Genomic DNA, 18,437 nt, shown 5'->3' on the forward strand with positions numbered 1-18,437 from the left:
TCACATGTCTTTTAACTTATTTATTTCCCTCATTCATTTTTCTCTTACTTTTTAAAGGCATGTTCCTAGGGATTTTATTATCTGTTCATTTGTAATTCTTGATAGCGTATTGTATACCTGCCGCCGCGAGAATTAATGTTGATGCAGCTAGAAAAGGTGGGTGGGGTAAGAAGGGGTAGTAAGGCAGTCGCTCTGAGGAGCTACAGTTCTGCAGGTATGATCTGAGCAGTGCATGAACCGGGGAAACTTTGTAGATTGTAGTCGGATGAATTACATCTGTGATGAAATTTACTTATTTTCATAACTGCAATTGCATTCCCACCGCTACAGTACCTACTGATAACTTGCTGTCCTGTCCACGCTGCCCGTGTAGTCAATGCTTGCCATGACGTCATTCCGTTTCGTAATGACGGGCGCTGGTCTAGGGAGAGAGTCCGGATCCCTTGTCTAGCGAGAACAGCGACGCCGCTCTCTCACCACTCGCTCTGCCCAGGCTTTCAACATTTCGACGACCCTGCTTTAGTGTTCAGTCGTGTTTGCCCCCACAGTCCTCCCCCTCATGTGATAGTTATTAAGTTACGGCCATTTTCGGCTTTTCTTAAAAATTCTCTAAAGACGGACACCATTTTGAACAACTCCTGCATTACACGTTGGTACTCAATATGATATAATAGTACATTATGCAACGAGCCTATAATGGTAGTAATTAAGACGCGAATATGTTTGTTTATGAAACGAGCGCAAGCGAGTTTCAAATTTTCATACGAGCGTCTTAATTACCATTATAGGCAAGTTTCATACGACTTTTTATGCTCGACCATATTTCTAACTTGAAATTATTCATAAGTATTCATGTTATGGTTATCTAAGTGAAGAGCGGAACTGACCTTCTAAATTGTGAGATGTGCGCAGACGCGAAAGTATTGATTTTTTCCAAGGGACGAATGTCATTGACCTTGATATAATCTAGAGAATAACATGAACATTAATATTGATATAACCTGGAAATTGATTTAGAATTGAAAAACGAGATGACAAATTGAATTTATTTGAATATTATTTACAATTAACGCTAATTATTATAGTAACAGAACATAACCTTCTGCGACAGTATTGGATTTCCAGCCTCCGTGACTTTTCGCTAATTCTCTTTCGATTGCATATCCGAGAATAATCGATACTTGCGGTTTTATAATGGTACAATGATGATTTCTCATTTGCTGAATAACTGAACTATAATGAATAGGTGTACTTTAATGAGGTGCATTAAAGGGCTACTACCAGGTGTATAATTACTACATTTCGGCATGGTCGAGCATAAAAATATAATCATGTGCATGACATTATTTATCGAAGTAGTATGAGTGAAACACACAGCAGTTTAAAGATCGATAACGACACAGTCTAGGCCGGCCATGCAAGGATGTCTGATGTGCGTGTTCCCAGCCTGGAGCGGAACTGAATGCTCTGTATAGATCGGGAGGTGAAACCTGGCATGTGAGCTGCGCGGTAGAAGAAAGGACGGGCGATCAGGAAGAGAATTTGTTTCAGAATGGTTAATGTTACATGAATCTACAGACACGGAAGTTCAGCTCAGAATAAAACCATATCTTCTCTGTTCACACCCACTGGTGATACGAAGCCATGATGCACGATGTCACACGCCAGATCTTGCCTCCTCTGCAGTAAAATATTTCCTAAGTACAACGAGAAAGTAAAAATTGAAGACTAGTTTATTTCTATACAGGATGTAAGGGGTATAAGTGCCATTATTTTAACTGATGATTGTTCATGCCGTAAGGAAGAAAAAATGTCGTCACAATTTTTTTCTAATTGCAATATTTAACTAATTATTAAAGTTTACAATATTAGGCATTTGGAAACGTTGCTGGATGGGGAAGAGGGAGTTTACAAGTACACAGTACAGCTCAAGCGGATACAGACATACCGCTACAAAACAGATGCTCTGTTCTAATGTTTACATAAAACGAACAGCAAATACAAATTTTCAATCTCATTAATAGAACTTTATGGTAAATTTCCATTTTATTTAACAATATTGGCAATTTTGGTCCATTTTTATTGTACGTCTAAAAATAAACAATAATGGTTGACTGCACAAAATCACACGAACTTTTTTCAAATGGAGCATTTTAATCTCTCCCGCTTCCATAAAGCAGTACCATTTTTAAAGAAATTTCTGTTTGTGTGATTTTCGAAACGAGGTAAGAGACTCCCGGTTTCTAATAATCGTTGAGAAACTGGTACAAAAGTTCGCCGATTAAATGACCTTCTTTGCGGAAAAGATTGACGGTACATCCTTCTTGCCTCACTTGAATTACGACGACTTTCTCCATAAATTAATAACATATGATAGGCCTATTCCTAAACTGTGGATGACATTTTAAGTTGTTTATCGAATACCTGGTACCGAACTGTCATCCGCACGGAAGTAGAGCTATGGACAGGGAGCTTGAACTCAGCTGACTCATACTTACGTCTGTGCAGAGTACTGCCTGCTGAACACGTTGCCACGTCTCTCACTCCAGAATATTAACAAATTTAAGCATGCAATTTTATTTAATTTCACGAAAACGTAATAGAACACACAAATATGTACTTAATCTAATATTAACTCTTTGCTAGATATACCTACTGATGTAATTAATTGTTTTCGTAATTTTACTAACGGTATAAGCAGTGTAAAGTGAATAAAATATGAGAAGAATTTTTTTCTGGGAAAATCATCAAGTTTTGACCCTATGTTGTACGGTCATTTTTTGATCCTGTAGACCCTCTCCGACGACTGTGAAAAGGGCAGCACTTATACCCCTTACACCCTGTATATTATTGTGACGTTTTGTTAAGTGACCTAAGTTCTGAATTGTCAGTCAAGTTACAGCGAGCTCAGAATATGTGCGTCAGATACGTGTGCAACATCCGACGGTATGATCACATATCACCGTCCTTCGCAAGTCTCTCGTGGCTCCGACTTAAAGAACGTAGAACTTTACACTCTTTGTCTTTACTCTTTCGAATTCTGCACACTTCAACACCAAATTACCTTTCGTCTCGTTTCTCTTATCTATACTCTAACCACGACGTAAATACCAGATCACTTATCTGTGGCACGCTAAGTATACCTCTTCATAGAACATCTTGTTATTCATCATCTTTTACAATATCCACCTCGCGTCAATGGAATTCCTTGTCACAAAGTATTAGGGGCTGCAAGACAATAAACACCTTTAAGAACAGCTTAAAAGATAACCTTATTAGCATTTCACTCCAATCATACTGATTTAAACTATCACTGACTACATTGTTACTTTTTTCTTTAGACATCATCCTGATTGTGCTGTATTTTAATTGTCTCGTAATAATCTCTTTCTATTATCTAATATTATTTGAAATATATTAACATTCTATGTATTTTAGTTTAGTTCTGCTACACAGTTTATTTCAGTGTTTAATTAATAGTTCATAGTATTTTGTTGTTTAATTTGTAAATAACTTTTGTATACATGTAACTCTCATCTAAATCAAATTGTTGGATTCTTTGTAAGTTCATGCATATGTATATACACTTTTTGCTGGTTGAGTGGAAGAGAAGGCCTTACGGCCTTAACTCTGCCAGCTAAAATAAATCATTATTATTATTATTATTATTATTATTATTATTATTATTATTATTATATTGGCGGTGGCAATGCGCGAGAATCTAGCTACACTTACGAATGACATCCACTGTAAGCAGTATTCTACGTCGTCTAACATTCATTCAGCAGGCTTTTTCAGTATTTCAGAGAAGGTAGGGCTGTTAAGTAACTCTACACTCACCAGACCTAGATCCATTGGAATTCTCTTTGCGAAGACATCTCAAATGTTTGATTTTAGTTTATGTTGCTCTACTCTCGGAACACGCATGGCATGTGAAAAGCGTACGACAGTCAATGCAAAAGAGTTCCCAAGCCCTGCAGTTGGCAGGCATTTCGAAGTTACCCTCTCAAAATGTTGTAGTAGATCTACTATTGGTCTGAAGTGCTTCAGTTTTGGACATTTATTTACACATTATATCCACTTTTTCATTAACCCTGGAATGAATTTGACCAAATCTAAATTGCGAAATAGAATAAAAAATGAAACACCTAATGCTATTACGTGTATTAAATTTGCTTTAAAAAGAGTCAATAAATAGCTACTGCAATAGCCACATTTTACCAGAAGAAAAAGATATTTCCTAAAGGAATAGGTACAATATCCTGAACTATGTTGTTGATGTAGGTCTTTAAAACAGTCCAGTAAAAGAATCATGCAGATAAATAATTTATTAATTGTATAGTTTATTATGTAAACGCTGTACGGTTGTAAAAAAAGTTATACATATTTGATATTATTTTTACAGTAATTATTAGCTATTTTAATATTCTGAATAGTGTTTTATAAAGTATAATGTATGTATATTAAGCATGAAAAGTTTTGTTCATTTAGCTTTTATAGTAACTGAGATGTAAAAATAATAATTTCACTAACTTTTTGCAGGCAAATGTTGTACCGCCCTCTTTAAAGAATAATGCATGGGTTGTAGATGTACTTCTTTTCGTCATTGACTTGAATGGCCTGCTGTTGCTAATCTTTTTCAAAACATATTGTCGGCTATAAAATAAGACTCCTTTTTTTAAAGGGCATAATATGTACAATCTTATTTAATACTCTTTTGCTTAGGCTAAACAGTTTTCAAAATATTAAATTTACGTCTGAAACTATTACTCGTATATCTTGTTATTTCCCAAGATGTCAAGGTAACAAGAACTTAGCCTCAGAAAGGTTAGTGTCTTTAAACGAAAATGTTACGCCATTCTTCACCTGAAGTATTTATGTTGATTACCGGTACTTGAATTATGCAACTATATTGTTTACTTGTTGAGATTCTTGTGCCCAAGGTTACGACCATGAAATCATCACTGATGTTGTTGCTAAAGTATATTTAATTTTATAGCTTATGTTTATATCTAGGGAAGTACAGTAGTACAAATCAAGCCAGATTTAACCAAACCTTGTTCAGTAACAGCTGTGCTGAAGAATCAAATAGCCTATATGCAGTATACAGGGTGATTCACGAGGATTTACCGTCACTTACGGAGCTTATTTCCGAAGTCATTCTGAGCAAAAAAGTCATATAAACATGTCTCTTATCTCAGTATTTTCAGATTTACATTAATTTGAAGTTGTTTGTAAAATACCATTATTCTTTAGCTTTAAGAGTAAAAAAAAAATATTACAAATAGAGAATGAACAATTCAGGAGTATCATTTCTTTAATTAGCTAATATTCTGAAGCAAAAAATGTATTGTGAATTCCATGGTTGCTTCGTACAGATTTTTTTTTTCGATTTTTAACTACAAAATTACATTTTCTTACGGATTTATCACAACAATTGTTACAAATCACGCCACTCTTGTAAATTCTTTAAGACTGTACATTAGGATGCATAGTTAAACTGTAAAGAATCAAGTTCCTAAAGTCGAAGGCCTATGATTTGTAACAATTTTTGTGGTAAGTTTATTTATTTTCTTGGGTTATTTTACGACGCTGTATCAACATCTAGGTTATTTAGCGTCTGAATGATATGAAGGTGATAATGCCGGTGAAATGAGTCCGGGGTCCAGCACCGAAAGTTACCCAGCATTTGCTCGTATTGGGTTGAGGGAAAACCCCGGAAAAAACCTCAACCAGGTAACTTGCCCCGACCGGGATTCGAACCTGGGCCACCTGGTTTCGCAGCCAGACGCGCTGACCGTTACTCCACAGGTGTGGACTTGTGGTAAGTACGTAAAAGTTAAAAATTGAAAAATAAACTCTGTACAAAGCAATTAACAACACATTTCTAGCTTCAGAACACTAACCAGTTAAAGAAATGATACTTCTGAATAGTTCATTCTCTATTCGTAATATTTTTTTTTACCCTTAAAACTAAAGAAAAATATTTTACTAACAACTTCAAAGTAATGTAACTTTGAAAATATTGAGATTAGGACAATGTTTATGTGACATTTTTTGCTCAGAATGTCTTCAGAAATAGGCTGCATAAGTGACGGTATATCCTCGTGAATCACCCTGTATAACAGTGTTGTTTGTATACCTCATATATTATTAAACTAACTTTTGAAATTGCCTTAAAATTCCAAAGATATCAATAAAACTAAATTCATTACGTTTCATGAGTTAAACACGAACACAGTTCACTTACATAAACATTTGTGCGAGATCGTGCGTATTTGCTTGTTTTCCGCACAAAACCAATACGCGGTAAGTGTGAAATACCACATTCAGTATTCCCAACGTAACACACATAACAATTTCCCTCTTCTTACAGCTTAAGCGCGACATTCATTTTACTGCTTTAGGCTTTTAACATATTATTTTTAGAGACGTTTAACATAGTAATAATTATAAATTGGAAACTTACCACTGCAATTTCACCTAAATTTCAATGTTAATTATTGTTTTTTAAATATTTGAAAAAATTAGGTAAAGTCTCCTACTCCACGAAACTTATTTCATTCCTGATACAAGTAACATTAAGGAAGCCGTGAAAAAATCAACAAGATTCCAGATGCCGATGTTATTACTGCAATATGTTATATAAATAATATTGTTAAAATATTAAAATGAAAAATAAATCATTACATAACCTTACTGTTTGTTTTAAGTTCGCATTTATAGACTGGGGGGAAAAAAAGACAGACGTATATCACGGCATGCTGGAGTATAGTAAACACAGAAAACATTTTATAGCAACAATGTTGAAGAAAGATATTTTGGTTTTCCGAAGTTGCCGTCATTAAACAGAAACCAAGATGATTTCATTGCAACTAATTAGAAATTCGTCTTTCAGGTATGTAATAAACGATCTTCGCACAAAATAATGTACGATACACGAGCGGTATGTTTTTATGTTCGAGGAAAAGATTGAAAAAGCGAAACGTAGTTGAGCTTTTTTAATTTCCGAGAACATGAAAACGTCAACATACCGCTCTTGTAACGTATATTAGGCCTACTATTAAAACTACATATTCCGTGAAGTTCATGTAACACTGTTGTTCGCACACTTACCCCACGGAGAGAGGGTAGTTACGTTTCGCTGCATAGTAAACAAGCATGCAGTGCGCACAGGGTTGTTTTTTCAATGGAGGCACTTACTGTTCGTCTGTCATTCAGAATTGTGTAAAACGGGGCGTCGTAAGGAGCTCAGTTCCGATTTAAAGAAAATTACTGTTCGCCTGGCTTTGAAAGGCTATTCCTATAGAAAAATAGGTAAAGTAGTGCATAAAACAAATTCTACAGTACAACATATTGTAGAAAAATTTCGAAATCATGGAACTTTGAATGACGTGGCAAGAAAAACCAATAAAAAAAATTGCTAAATGCAAGTGACGAAGATTCATAATTAATCAATTTGTCAAAAATCCAAGAATAAGTGTTCCACAAATTCGAGTCATGAATGAAGAGTCTTCAAACACGAAAATCAGTAATCAAACTATCCGGCGTGTGTTGTGGAAAAATGGTTACCATGGCAGAAGACACGAAAGAGGCCGTACATTAGTGAGACAAATCGAGTTTGAACATTGGACTTCGTTAAAAAACATGTTGGTAAGGATGAGGAATTTTGGAACAGGGTGATTTGGTCAGATGAGATGAAGATAAATCTTTACGGTTCCGATGCCATTCATAGGATATGAGAAAGACCAACACAGATAACAACAGAAACAACACATTACCTACAGTGAAACACGGGGGTGCATGCATATTATTGTGGGGATGTATGTCTGCAAATGATGTGGGGAATATTGAGTTCAAAGGTGAGATTATGGATAAGTATGTGTGCAATAACATTTTAAGATCAAATGTTAGCAGAGTCCACAAAAAATGGGGATGCCATTGTGTATATGTTCCAACAAGACAATGACAGCAAACATACTGCTCAAATCAATAAGGATTGACTCATATGGAACATATCCTAACAACTGCGAATACCTCCTCAATCAACAGAATTAACCCCATCGAAAATTTGTGAGACATTTTGAAAAGATATGTGAGAAAGCAGAGGTGTACAACCATAGAGGATTTCAAACGTGTAGTGAGAGAAAAATGGACTAAAATCAAACCAGAACGGTGTGAAAACTGGGTAAAATTAATGAGAAGGAGATGCCAGCCAGTAATAAAGTCGAAAGGTTATGCTACAGGGACATTTTTTTTTTTTATTTTTACCAACATTTTTAATATCAACCTGGCTATACCTTTGGATTAACGGTTAATAACAGGAAACACCTTTGATCCCCCTTCCACGACTGGAGTTCGATGATACTGGCGTAAAATACAAACAAATCACTTTACTAGGTATAGGAGGGAAGAAAAGTAGTTCATACATTTACGTAAACTAGGGAATATCGCGATTTTGAGTTTGATAATGTTCATTAGGTTTTTCTTTAATCAAAATACAGAACAGTACGAACAATAAGTGTTTTTACTCACGAACTGAGCTATCCATTCGAACGTATTCATTATGCAGTGTATATTATACTGTCTAGAGCACATTAGCGTACAATATAGAGAATGAAGTTAAATTGAAAAATAATCATAATATGGATATTTAAACACATTTTTTAAATGTTTGGCCGTTCATTTCGATACAGGCTTCAGTTCTTTTGTGCATATTATCGCACTATAGACTATTGCATCTAATTCCAATTACCAGTTTCGTCCTTCGTACTAGTAATTCATGTTGAAATATACTCTATAAAAGAGTACCTTACGTACAGTAAATTCAATCTTCACTTCTGCCTGACCCGCACAGATAAAATTACTCAGACATGCTATCTACTGTCCGTCCAAGTGGTTATGCCGCAGGATCGTAGAAAGGGGGGGGAAATCACGTGACAGTTAATTACTTAATGAGGCCCTTTTATTTAAGTTATTTTAAACAGTTGTATAATATTACGTAAACATTCAATTCCTAACAGAAATTAATGTTTTCAGAAAAGAGCTAAGACAGCCCAGCCACTAGCCTTTACAGAGGGGCGAGTAGAAGCGGGTGGGGGAAATCGGGATACGACGTAGGCAAACAGACGACAGTGCCTGTGCGAAAATATGATTCAATATTGAAAGCTCTTTCGTCACTGGAAAACGCGAACATATTTCTGGAACGTACTACACTCAGTAGTTCACTATATGCGGCCTTGACTCTGTATGGAGGACAGTTGGAACATCATTAGTAGATGGAGTGGGAGTGAAGTGCATTCAAAAACTCAGGTACTATAAAAATTGAAGTAAAAATAAAATGATGTCCTTGTACAAGATATTAATTGTGTTTCAAAAGTGTAAATAATCAAAGTGTACGAACAAGATTGTTACATAGAAATTGGACATGTTTTTGTTTATTTTGTTTTGTTTAATGTTTTCAGAAGTTTATAGTTTATTTTTGACTTGAATATATTGCAAAGTCCATGTGTAATAGTTTTCTCATTTGAAAAGAAATTAAAATATATATTTTCATACGATAATTCAGCGTTTTATTTGGAAAATAGAACAACACTGTAGATCACGTTTTTGTTACGTAGGTGGTCCGCATTCGAGACGCGGTCAGGCCTGAGATGTTTAATTAAAAATCCATAGTGACATTTGTAACCGTCAAGGTCGCAATTCTAATTTTTCTCGAAGTTCACCAGTTTCCACAAGTTGGACATCAACACCATTCCCTACGATCTCAATTCCATAGCATTACACATACTTTGAAAGCTGTTCTGGAAACCCAGTGAGATTGCAGTCTTACAACTGAAGAACTCATGAATTTACAAAACAATACGAGGCTGTACTGATAAGATGTTAGCCTATTATGGGAAAAGTTAGTGAACCTCAAAACAAATTTTTAATCTAATGAAACAGTAATTTAATATGCACTGTGGAAGAGTTGTTCGTTGACCAAGACAAACAATTTTATAAAGGCTTAGAATTGCTTTATGGCCGTTATGTTAAGTATGAGCTATTCCATCTCAAATCAACCGAAATATAGAGAAAATTGACCTTACAATTTCTAAATACAATAAAACTTTTTTCTGTCGGTTGACAACTGTGATACAATGCTTTGTGCAAAGTTTGAGGCATCAGAACTTCATAGTGTTCAAATTAAAAATATTTACGTTTATCGTATTTTCATAAAATTTTGCAACTTTAAACTGTTGTAGCTCCGAAACCCTTTCACCCAATGATCAAAATCATGGTTTATTTTGATGCTGAGAAATTAAAGTTTATATTGACATGTAAACAGATTTTCTTACTTTTTATGGAAATGGAGAAATTTAGATTTTTCCTCATTAAGACGCCTTTGCCGAGGAAAAAATATTTTAAAAATATATAGTTAGATTCCGCATTGAAAGTACAAATAAGCACATATTTTTTTACTGATGGCACGTTGATAAGAAAGTATTGAAAATATCAAATAAAGAAAATAAATAATACACCGTGAACTAACCAGCTGACTGTGAGGCGGGAGCTAGCCGAGGTAAGCAAGGCCAGGAGACATAAACACGTGATGTGTCGTCTAGAAGTCATGGCTGTGCTAGCTTTATCACAGGTTTTCATAAACACAGGAGTAAAATGACGCCCAACGCTCGCTTATCTTCAGCTCTCGGCCAGTGCGTGCGGTACTGCACCGTTCAAGTCTAGGCGAGTGAAAATAATCTATTTAATACCCTCGACTTATTGCCGTACCACTAACCAAACAATGCCGAATTCCTCTTAATAATGTAAGGTTTTTTCTCAATACTTTTTTACATTTTTACAAATTGGCAAAAAGCCTAAAAGTAAGTAAAATCAGATTATCTGTCTCTCTGTATACAATAAAAATAAGGATTACTTCTTAACATAACCTACCAAATGTCAGCTTCAAAATGAGCTCTCGTTCAATGTTCTGCAGTAAAAGGTTCCAGAGTTCTGAGCGCTGAAAAGGGCTTGTTTTTATAAAATACGCTCAATAATACGAAAACCGTTTGACTTTCGATAGTATATTTTTGCAAATGCACTCTCCTCAGCACCTTGTATAAATAAGGAAAAAATTAGAGTATAAAAAAATGCGAGGTTTTTACTGATCGATTTCATATGGAATAGCCCGTATACAGAGTGTTTAAAAAAGTATCCAATATTTTAGGAGGTGTTAGTATGATCAAAACAAGAAAAAATTTCTAATACACATGGGTCCTATAACACATACTTTCTGAGATCTAAACAAAAGTTCATAGGAGGTGCTTAACGTGACGTCCATTCATGGCAATGCATTCTTCTGCCCCTGGGCGTAAGGAATCACGCACTCTTTTAAATTTGTTGTTAATACATTACAAAGAAGTCCTGATAACGATCCCCAGTTAATCTCTGTGGCAGCACGTATGGTCCTATTAATCTATCACCAAGATTGAGAATCGGTGCCGATGCCTTGTTTCTTCAACTGCATAGGGATTTTCATCAGCCGACACATGCTGATTACGAAAATTCACAACACCATCTCTGCTGAATCCCGCTCATATCCGCAACCAGACTTTTGTTTTCAGTATTCCTTGCGACGTATCATTATTCCATGCCAGAGATGTCAACTACGGTATGATTATCTGGTAGCCTGTTGTATTGTAGGGCAGAGAAATGCATTGCCATGAATGGACATCACATTGAGCACCTCCTATGAACACGTCAAATCTCAGAAAGTATGTGTTGTAGAACCCATGTTTATTAGACATTACTTTCTAGTTTTGATACATACTATCGCCTCCTAAAATATTGAATACTTTTTTAACACCCTGTATAAAGTTGAAATGTGATTATGTTGAATATATGAAAATTACACGCAACTTGTTGCAAAATTATTTCAGAACCTGCACAGTATTTGCTCCGCCAGAGTATAAACAACTAAACAGTGCAGATGTGTTCAAGTGTGTCAGTCAACAGTTCGAGCACTTTTCTTGCAGAGATATGCCGAATAATAGAACAAGTATAGTGTATACAAAATTAAGAGCACGTATTTCAGAATTTGATGGTGTGTTTATTATTTAAAACGATAAACAATTCTGCAAAATTTTGTAAACGTTATGTGACAGTTCTTAAATGTCATCGACCTGGCTCGGGATCGAACCCGCAACCTCGGGCATAGAAGGCCAGAGCTATACCAACTGCGCCAACCAGGCCGACTATAAAGACAAGAAATGGATAAATAATTTGAAAAGACTAAGTATATGATTATGTCTCGTGATCAGAATATTGTACGAAATGGAACTATAAAAGTTGCAGATTTATCCTTCGAAGAGGTGGAAAAATTCAAATATCTTGGAACAACAGTAACAAATATAAATGACACTCGGGAGGAAATTAAACACAGAATAAATATGGGAAATGCCTGTTATTATTCGGTTGAGTAGCTTTTCTCATCTAGTCTGCTGTCAAAAAATCTGAAAGTTAGAATTTATAAAACAATTATATTACCGGTTGTTCTGTATGGTTCTGAAACTTGGACTCTCACTTTGAGAGGGGAACAGAGATTGAGGGTTTTTGAGAATAAGGTTCTTAGGAAAATATTTGGGGCTAAAAGGGATGAAGTTACAGGAGAATAGAGAAAGTTACACAATGCAGAGCTGCACGGATTGTATCCTTCACCTGACATAATTAGGAACATTAAATCCAGACGTTTGAGATGGGCAGTGCATGTAGCACCTATGGGCGAATCCAGAAATGCATATAGAGTGCTAGTTGGGAGGCCAGAGGGGAAAAAACCTTTGGGGAGGCCGAGACGTAGATGGAGAAGATAATATTAAAATGGATTTATGGGAGTTGGGATATGATAGTAGAGACTGGATTAATCTTGCGCAGGATAGGGACCAATGGCGGGCTTATGTGAGGGCGGCAATGAACCTTCGGGTTCCTTAAAAGCCAGTAAGTAAGTAAGTTGTGAAGGAAGATAATGCAACACAGAAATGATTCATGCGTTATAGAAAAGTAATTAAAATAAAACATTAAAGAAAAAAGCAGGGAAGTGGTATGAACCGTGAACTTTCAGTTGTAAAGCAACGTACGCATAGCTTAAACTGCGGTCATAGGAGTAACATTTGCAAAATACAGTGTTACCACAAAACCTGTGGGAGAGTGTGGAAAAATTCCAAGAAAGACCTACGTAGAACTGGAAATAAATATTACAGATAGCGAACATATATCTGAATTTAATTATCTTGGCCACCTAAGTCCGATAAAAATTATACAGATCTAAAATTACAGAAGTACAACAAAATATGCAGAATTCTATTATTAAACGGATTATTTTTAAATATACAGGTTGTTTCCGAGGTGATGTTACAAACTTTCAGGGATGATGGCGAAGGGCACATGTATCAATTTGAGATAAGTAACCCTGGTCCGGAAATGACCGAGTCGAAAGTTACAAGCAAAAATAGTTGTGTGGAAATGAAATAACTTTATTCCTCTGTACACCTTATTTATGTGTATTTATCTGTACATCTTACACATACTGTATTCATCTGACGTTGTTTACGTGGTCTACTTGCATTATTCCAGTCAGTGTACTGTCTGAGGGGTGGGGACAGGAAACTACACTAAAGCAATGCAGATAGCGTAATGTGTAACGGACATGGTCGGTCCTGATATGCACGTCTGTAGACAGCAGTGTATGTGTACAAGTTGCAGGGTCCAGTCGATCAGTCCTAGTGAAATGGAGGAGTACACGAGAGCGGAATATGCAGACCTGATTTTCGAATACGGGTGAGCCAATGGGAACAGTAGACAAGCTCACAGATTGTATAGCGGCAAGTACCCACGTAGGAGACATCCGGCCCATACCATCTTTCCACGACTGTTTCAAAGGTTAAGGGAAGGAGGACACGTGGTGCCAAATTACAATTCCATTTCCACACAACTATTTTTGCTTATAGCTTTCGACTCAGTCATTTCCGGACCAGGGTTCCTTATCTCAAAATTGATACATGTGCCCTTCGCCATCATCCCTGAAAGTTTGTAACACCATCTCGGAAACACCCTGTATATAAACAAAATTGCGTTCGGCCCCACTGGGGTCTTTCAAGATGCGAGAGAGAGTGGTGTGTGGAAAGCAACGGGAAGCTACCGCATTTACCTTTCTCAAGAAAAACTGCAAATATTATTAATCATATGCGGAGACTAAGAGGGAGGCAGAAAATAAGAAAGACTGGAGAATGCTGGGTTTGCTGTGAAAGACCTGCCCTTGGGCAGAACACTATGAATAAATTAAACAAAATCAAGGTTATAGCATGACAGCAAAATACTCTCTGAGATGTAGCAGTGAAAACTGAATCTTGAATTATTCAAAATATAAAACCAAACTAAAGCCCAAATGAGACTTTTACGTCCACTTTTAGGTTTAAGCAGACTGGCCAGACCAGAGACATTAAAAATTCAAAATATAGTAGAGGATATCCAGGTACCGGTAGGCTTATATCAAAAGAAATGACTAAATCGCCTATATAGAATGAAATTAACCCGTTTGGCTAAGAAAAAATTCCAATGCCAAAGTAAAGGGCACCGAGCTAGAGGAAGGCCTCAAAAACAATGGTCAAACCAAAAGTATCTTGAGATTTACTTTGGTTATTATTTAACGACGCTGTATCAACTACTGGGTTATTTAGCTTGGAAGGAATTGGTGATACGTAGCGAGATTAGGCCGAGGATTCGCCATAATTACCTGACATTCGTCTTACGGTTGGAGAAACCTCGGAAAAACCCCAATCAGGTAATCAACACAAGTGGGAATCGAACCCACACACAAGCGCAACTCCGGATCAACAGACAAACCCGTTACCACCTGAGCTACGACGATGGCTTCTTCAGATGTAGAAACTGACTCGAGTGAACCTAAATTTCGAATATTCATAATGATGATGATGATGATGATGATGATTTACATATATTTTCAATGGGCTATAAGCATAGGCGGAGAGAGAACCGTTTCCTCGGGGGGGGGGGGGCAAAGCAAAACCATAGAATCCCCATATAACGAGGTTATGGGGCCATCATTTACTTACTCCCCCGTTATAGCTTGACCTTGGTACAGTATATTGGAATATGATCATTTAATAAAGGTATTTTCGGGGGGCATGTTTCTTATAGTGTTATATCCATATCCACGATGTTTCGGACCGAGTTGTATAGAGTCTACTGCAAATTATAATGGGGCATAACCATAGGCAGAGGTATGGGAGGATATGTAGGAGCACTGCCTCCCCCCCCCCCCAAATTTGCCTGGACTCTTTTTTTTCTATTGATATTACAAAATATTGAATTCAAAAAACTTTTCTTGCCTTTGTTTACGAATGGGATATTTGTAAATGCTACCATCGTACCATCTTCCTGGAAAATGGCTGTTTTCACAAAAAAAATCTTCGTTTTATGAAAACTACTTAAAATTTTCACTCCTTTAACATGGGATTATGGCGTTTTTATTTTTCCACTAACACCTAATTCAGTAGATGGCCGCTGCAGATTTCTAACACAGGAGTACAGGTTGTTGCAAAAGAAACATTACAGAGCTTCCATTCCTCAAACGAGATATAGAAATTCTTATAAAAGGTAAAAGGTATCCCCGTAACATGCCATGAAGGCATTTGGGGGGCATAGAGGTAGAGCCCCATGCTTTCCATGACCTCGGCACTAGAATGAGGTGGTGTGGTCGGCACCACGCTCTGACCGCCTTTTACCCCCGGGAAAGACCCGGTACTCAATTTTATAGGAGGCTGAGTGAACCTCTGAAAGTTTGGCAACGAGAAAAAATCCTGTCACCACCTGGGATCGAACCCCGGACCTTCCAGTCCGTAGCCAGAAATTCTTATACATTCAGAAATTTAAAATAAATATTACAGTCTAGACACATGATCTAAAGACATTAATTAGTCAATTTAATTATAAACAAAGGAAGAAAAGTCTTTTGCATTCAATATTTTCTGATGTTAATAGAAAAAAAAATGTATTCAGACAGGTTTGGGGAGGCATTGCCCCCCCCGTACCCCTACCCCATAACTCCACCTATGGCTATATGACTTGTCATTCTATAAACCCTCACCCACGTTTTATTTAATTACTCCATCATATCTACATTTCACGAGCCGCCACTGTTCACTAACCGCACTTAGAAATTAAACGAGTCTTGCTTTCAATTTTATGTACCCCACTTAAAATGTGAAACATATACCATGCATACACAACGTTATGTTGTAAACAGCCAGGTTTTTAGACGTATTTTCAGCAATCAAAATACCGAAATCCACGTGTATTATATATATTTTTCAGAATTCTAACTCCAATAAGTAATCAAGCCGTTTCATTTCTATATTCTGTTTCTATCCACATTTTATACCGTTTCACAAATATTATCACTAAAAAAAATCCACTGAGAACATTAAGAACGTCATTGCAGACACAATAATATAACACTGAAGTTATAGAGAATTCACCTGTTGTCAAGTACACCTGTTGAACATGTAAATAAGCACGTCCATCAAGTAATATTTACAGAGGAAAAATGAATGTCACACTAACATTTACCTTATTCTTGTACAAGTTGTTAACACATCCTACGTAAGAAATTTAATTTTCTTCTAGCGCACTGAATAAATACATAATTACACCAACGGTTACCGAATACGCGTTTAACCTTTCCGCGTCCGAGCAAAACATCCATTCATACACGTGCCCAAACGTCAACTGAATCGGAATAGCTTCAAATGGTGCTACACGGCTTCCTTGATAATCACGCCGAAACCTCTCAAATATTTTCCAGAATGTATACAAGAGACCGTGATATTACGATTCAAAGGCGGTAATACGAGTTAAATTCTTAGGTCTTTCTGTGCAACGAAATTCTTATACTGTTCTGTGTAAAAGGACCGCAGTCTTGAAACATAGTTTCCGAATTATAAAGCGTGTCACATACATAAAATCAAATCTGATTAAACTAGCGCTGAGGTAGTTTTGGTAATTTAGGAAGTGAAAATCGTTGAATACCCGCTAGCAGCTACGGATGCACCATAGTGTAGCCTCTTATCCGCGAGTAAGAGACGCTACCCCGAGAGTGCACTATGCCGATGACCGCTGCTCTAATTCTTGTATTATTTTTCTCAATTATTGATACGCTGTCTATAAGAAACCTTCACGGCAATTACTTAGCTACACTGAAATAGATAGCAGCAGCAGCAGTAGTAGTGCAGATAAAGACAGCTGTGGGCAGTATGGGGTAAAAATAAATGCAAACAAGACGAAGACCATAATTATCAGAAAAAAACACTGAAGAAGGTAAACGTGCGAATTCGAAATGAGGCTTTGGAATAAGTGGATAGCTTCAGATACTTGGGATGTCTTGTAAATAGCAACATGAGCTGCTGTCAGGGAGTCAAAATGAGAATAGCAATGGAAAAAGGAAGCTTTTAATAGAAAAAGCAGCATCTTCTGCGGACCTATGGAAAAAGAACTAAGGAAGAGACTAGTGAAGTGCTTTGTGTGGAGTGTAGCATTGTATGAGGCGGAAACATGGACATTACGACGAAGTGAAGAGAAACGACTGGAAGCATTTGAAATGTGAATATGGAGAAGAATGGAAATGGACAAACAGAATAAGGAATGGAGCTGTGCTAGAAAGAGTTGATAAAGAAAAAATGCTGAAACTGACTTAAGAGAAAAATAAATCGACCGGGTCACTGGCTGAGAAGAACTACCTACTGAAGGATGCATTGGAAGGAATGGTAAATGAAAGAAAAGTCCGAGGCAGAAGAAAATATCAGATGATGGACTTATGATATATGGATCGTATGCGGAGACAAAGAGGAAGATAGGAAATAGGAAATATTGGTTGAAGTGAAAGACCTGCCCTTGGGCAGAACACTATGAATGAATAATAATAATAATAATAATAATAATAATAATACTTACTGGCTTTTAAGGAACCCGGAGGTTCATTGCCGCCCTCACATAAACCTGCCATTGGTCCCTAGCCTGAGCAAGATTTACTGGTCCTGAATCTATTATTATTATTATTATTATTATTATTACTGACGTAAATATGTACAGATGTGACGGAGTTATTCGACAAAAACGTTACGTTAAACGCGAGTTAAGATTTTTAAGTGTAAGGTCCAGCACCAAGATAAGTTCAAGTATTGATTACCCAGGAATGGATAATGTAATGGTAGCGTATATTATGTAAAATAATCAGAAAATAAAGACCTTTAATGATCTCTACTGTTTCTTATTGCACAATAGTCTTCCATTTATTTTTGCATTAATAAACAAATACTGGTATTTGTAATTTTTCACATAAGTTTTATGTGTAACATTGCACTTCTCAAATGGCCTATGTTGGTAAG

General features: G+C 36.5%; 1 protein-coding gene across 2 annotated transcripts in view; it reads right to left on the reverse strand.

Annotated features, from left to right (window-relative positions):
* LOC138698483 (uncharacterized) overlaps positions 1-16,764 on the reverse strand; it is an 883,962-nt gene extending 867,198 nt beyond the window's left edge. For both annotated transcript variants that reach the window (XM_069824439.1, XM_069824438.1), the window contains exon 1: positions 16,624-16,764. The gene's annotated coding sequence lies outside the window, so the exon portion shown is untranslated. The remainder of the gene's footprint in view (positions 1-16,623) is intronic.
* Positions 16,765-18,437: the final 1,673 nt, after the last annotated feature.

This window comes from Periplaneta americana, chromosome 4 (assembly GCF_040183065.1).
Source record: "Periplaneta americana isolate PAMFEO1 chromosome 4, P.americana_PAMFEO1_priV1, whole genome shotgun sequence".
Lineage (NCBI taxonomy): Eukaryota > Metazoa > Arthropoda > Insecta > Blattodea > Blattidae > Periplaneta > Periplaneta americana.